Source organism: Pristiophorus japonicus, chromosome 28, assembly GCF_044704955.1.
Source record: "Pristiophorus japonicus isolate sPriJap1 chromosome 28, sPriJap1.hap1, whole genome shotgun sequence".
In the NCBI taxonomy this organism is placed as follows: domain Eukaryota; kingdom Metazoa; phylum Chordata; class Chondrichthyes; family Pristiophoridae; genus Pristiophorus; species Pristiophorus japonicus.
The window spans coordinates 12,058,107-12,063,167 of NC_092004.1; the positions used below are offsets into that span (position 1 = coordinate 12,058,107).

Consider the following 5,061-nt stretch of genomic DNA (forward strand, 5'->3'; position numbering starts at 1 on the left):
TGTATCCTTGCCCAACAAAAATCGTTCAATGTGAATCTTCAAAATATCAATTGACCCCCAGTCTCGATAGATTTTTCGGGGAGGAATTAGAAGACAGGTGGAACAGGCAGCTGCATAATGGGAGCATTAATACCAAACAGCATCCGCCCGCACTTCTGGCGATGGAATCGGATAGGCCGCAGTACTTATATGGTAGTGCAAGGCCCGGAGAAAAGCCGAGGTTGTGAGTTCGGGCCTCACCGACAACAGTTGATGGCTTTGCTTATGACATTTCCACAGGAATCGAAGGTACAATTGATCTATCCCCAAACGTTATCTACAAATTCGCGGTTTTATTCCAGCACTTAGTTAACTCTTGCTAACAATATTGCAACGGAGGATGAGAGTTATACTTATTTTTGGGATGGAGTGGAGGAGTTTTGACATTTAATCAGTAACTCTGATGTAAAGAATAATGTGCCGGAAACGCACTCGGTTTCAAAGAGAAGATATGTAAACGCGTTGGTTATCTCTACTTAATTCCTGCACCACATTCAACAAAAACAAGGATTTTCCTGAACATTTCGCTAAAAATGTGCTCAGTGTTGCAATGGCTCGTGCAGTAGAATTCTCGCTGATTCTGTTCGAGAGAAACATTCAAACTTGTCGATTCCAGTCCCATCAAAGTCCAAATAAAAATTAATAGAATGGTTACCGCACAGCAGGAGGCCATTCGCCCCATCGAGAGCGTGCCAGCTCTCAGCTAGTCCCACTCCCCTGTCCTTTCCCCATAGCCCTGTAGGACAGTGTTGGCTGGTTCCGAGGCTGGAAAGAAAAAGGTTGCAGCAAACTGCAACTCTCTGCGATAGCCGGAAGATTTATTGTTTTGGGCCTGAAATCCACTCAGCCTGAAAACCTGCTCGCCGCTACACTGGTTAAGGCTCCATTCAGTGTTCGAATAAATACGATCTCTAGCTGCCGGGCTGCATTTCCCTCTCTTAGAACGTGAGAGATCCGCCTGGGAGAAAGGCACGTTTAAGCTGTCACCCAATTTTCATTTACGCTTTTCAACATTTCAAGGGAGCAAAAGGTTTTCCCCTCAATTTGCAATGATCTTTTCTGTTATTGTCTTCGCATGCATCTTTCTATCTCTCCCTATCTCTGTCTCTTGTATTTCTCTGGTTTTCGCTGACTGACTTCTCAGGCTTCAATGGACGGCCTGGGCTCATCTAACCTGCAACAAGGGCAGAAATGGATAATGAAAGACCTGGACTATAGGACAGGAATGGTGTAAATCCGGTGCAAATATCTTCACAGATATGTTCCTTCGCGCTCGCAGTGAAATAAAGCAGCACAGACTACAGTTTTCTTCAGGTAGAGTGTACCTTATGAGGATGCCGAGACAGACGATAATATAGAGCTATTAATGCTGGAAAATCTTATTTGATAATGCTTATTCAAAACTAGCTTTGTAAAGACATTCGAATAGTGTTGACTTGGAATAGTCAGCAATGCTCGCACGGCAGTTGGATGCCTGTGTCCAGTTGGAAAGCTTCAGAAAGAACCTGCAGAACATTGACTTTCCGCTGAGCAGATCATGAGCCTCCATTTCGAACATGATTCTCCAGTCCCGCTAAGAGGGGATTAAGCATCATGAGAGCGGGATGGGACTGTGCACAATTGTAAAACAGGAATGTAGGGGTCATTTACCCTTCCTTAAAGAACAATAATTATTCAGTTCTAGTTTTTGTTGCAGAATCTTCTAGCCCCACTCTCAATTCGGCCCAAGGATGAGCCGAGACGATCACGTGGAGTTAATACAATTCATCCAGTCAGTTAATTCAGTTGGCATATCAAGAAAAAATAAGAAATCACCGTGACTTAGTCAGTGAGCGCGCAGCACAATGGATAAGGTGTCTATTTATCGTATGTACCATAATGTTAACACGAAATTGCAGTTTTGAGGAGATTTGGATTCAAAGCCTAATTTATGTAATATTCAGTCAAATGCTTGGAAGGTTTATCAGCAACAAACGCTTAAAACAGTAAATGAGCACAATCCATTAGCAGTCCTTCGCCATAACCTCTCATCTGCCATCTAGGACAACTCAGCTATTCCATTTCAGGCGTTTTGCATCCATATAGAAATACGTGGTAACAAGTCCCCATCACGACGTTTTTTGCCCGTGCACCCAGATCGACAATGTTGAAAATGTACAATCAGCTTCTGTAAGCAAATGGCCTTCAGTTGCTACAGGATGCCCGTGAAATGTCTCCTCAAAAGATGAAGTGCGGGCCCCTTTTAATTCGACCAGACAGCCTGACCACGCCTTTTTAAAACCGACCAATGCAGAACACTCTACAGTTCGACCACATTAGGCGTGTGCAATTCTGGTCTGCATATTAAAAAGAAGAAAGCAAGGCACTGGATAGGTGCAGAGAAGATGGTATACTGTCAGGAAAGAATCGAGAGGCTCAATTTATTTTGTCGTGAAACGAGAAATCTAAGGGATGAACTAATAGAGCTCTTTAATATCTTGAAAGGTTTTGTTAGAGTAGATACAGAGTATTTCCACTTGCTGGGAAGAGCATTACTAGAGATCATCAGTGTGAGAAAAATCATCAACAAATCAAATTGGGAATTAAGTAGAAACTTCTTTTCGCAAAGAGTGGTCAGAATGTAAAAGTCGCTATCACCAGAGTGTTGAATCTAATATTATAGATGCATGTAAGGAGCGGTTAGATAAATATATGAGGGAGAACTGAATGGAGGGATATGCTGATAGTGCGGGATGCGGAAAGAGGGGAGAATGCTCCAGTGGTTCACAAACAACGATATTGACAGGTTGGGCTGACTAGCCTATTTTTGCACTGACTATCGTATCTAATCATATGAATTCGACACCCATGAGTCCAATCAAAAGCCAATTCTCACAACTTTCAGACCAAGAGGAAATGACACTGATTAATAGTACTGATTTAGGGTGTTTCAAAAAGATGTCAAGATTGACGCTCCTTAAAACCTACATCATTGACCAAGCTTTTGAGCATCTGCCGTAATTTATCTTTTATGTGGTTCGGTGTCAGCATAATTTGATTTGTCTTAAGCTTTCGTGGAGCGCCTGTAACGTCTTACTATGTTAAAGGCGCTACATAAATGCAAGTTGTTGTTGTGTTAATATTGACATCATTGTCTCCCTGTTTTAGGTTTCAAAGAAAACGTGCTAGTTGAGAAGCATGTACGGCCTAGTTCCCCGAGTTCAAGATACTCCAGATGGGGGAAAAAAAATCTCAGCATTTAAAGTGCCAGTCCCCTTTAGAATCGTGTATGTTTTACTAAGAGCACCTCTCATTCTTCTGAACTCCAGAGTTTATGGACCCATGCTACACAATCTTTCAACATAATACAGCCCTCTCATCACAGGAATCAATACAGTGAACCTTTGTTGTACTGACTCCAAGGCAAATATATCCTTCCTTAGATAAGGAAACCAAAAATGCCCAGTTGTTGCTAGACTTCCATACACTTACACTGCAACACGCTTACAATATTGCCCTCCTTATTAGCTGCACGATAGCATGCTGTGTTTCTTGCATGAGGACACCCACGTCTTTCTGAACACCACCGTAAAATTTTCCCACAGTTTCAAAAATATTCTGTATTTTATTAATCCTACCATAACCTCACATTTTCCTACATTATACTCCATATTCTACCTTACTACCCACTCAAATAGTCTATCTATCTTCTCCTCACAGCTCACTATCCCATCTAGCATTGTATCGCCAGCAAAATTGGATACATTACATTCGGTCCCTTCATTAGGTCATTAATATAGATTGTAAATAGCTGAGGCTGCAGCACTGATCCTTGCGGCACTCCACCATTTAGAGCCTGCCAACCTGAAAAAGACCCGGTTATCCCTGCACTCTGTTTGCTATCCGTTAACTAGTCCTCTATCCATGCAAATACATTATCTCCAAACCAATTATTCCTTAACTTGTGTAGCAACGTTTTATGTGGCACCTTATTGAACGCCTTTTAGAAATCCACCTATACTAAATCCAGTGTTTCTCCTTTATCTACCCTTCCAGTTACATCCTTAAAAGCACTACTAAATATGTCAAACATGATTTCCTTTTCATAAAACTATGTTGACTCTGCCGAATCATGTTATGATATGAGGTTCTTACTTGTACTGCAAAAATGGCCACCAGGTTCTACCCTTTATCTATGATTGGTCCGCTTGGGGAATACATCAAATCCTGAAGTTCCGGAATGTGTAACTTGAACCGCACATCCCAAGGTACCACTGACTTTGCAAATTATAACTCGAAGTACTTTGACTTCCTGAAGCGAAAGAGGACAGAGCATCCAAGAAGTCAGGAAGGGCCAGCCAAAGTTCCTTACCCCAGTCCAAGCACATCCCTCTCCAGCCGAAGTGCCTTACCACAGTCCAAGTGCAAGCCAACCCAGCTGACGTGCCTTACACCAGGCCAAGTGCATCCCTCCCCCAGCCGAAGTGCGTTATCCCATTCCACGTGCATGCCTCCCCCAGCCGTTGCAGATTGGAAAACTGCAAATGTAACGCCTCTATTCAAAAAAGGAGGCAGACAAAAAGCAGGAAACTTTAGACCAGTTAGCTTAACATCTGTGGTTAGGAAAATATTGGAGTCCATTATTAAAGGAGCAGTCGCAGGACTTTTGGAAAAGCAAACTTCGGTCTGGCAGAGTCCGAATTCGGTCTGGCAGAGTCCGGCCGAAATAGCTCAGTTGGGAGAGCGTTGGACTAAAGATCTAAAGAACCCTGGTTCAATCCCGGGTTTCGGCAATATCTGGTGATTTTGTGTTTCCTATATTTTAAGGGGAGAAGCTCGTTTTATATCGGGACAGTGCTTGAGGGATGGGCTGTTCAGCGGTTGCGTGATACGAATTTCTATGTTTCTGTGGATGGAGTCCTTACTGCTAGTGGAATCAAGGGGTATGGTGAGAAAGCAGGAATGGGGTACTGAAGTTGCATGTTCAGCCAGGAACTCATTGAATGGCGGTGCAGGCTAGAAGGGCCGAATGGCCTACTCCTG

The 5,061-nt window shown here is 43.0% G+C and overlaps 1 non-coding gene across 1 annotated transcript; it reads left to right on the top strand.

The window, feature by feature from the left end:
* The first annotated feature begins 4,738 nt into the window (after positions 1–4,738).
* Positions 4,739–4,811, top strand: trnaf-aaa (transfer RNA phenylalanine (anticodon AAA)). The gene has a single exon. It is a non-coding gene; the product is annotated as a tRNA-Phe (tRNA).
* Positions 4,812–5,061: the final 250 nt, after the last annotated feature.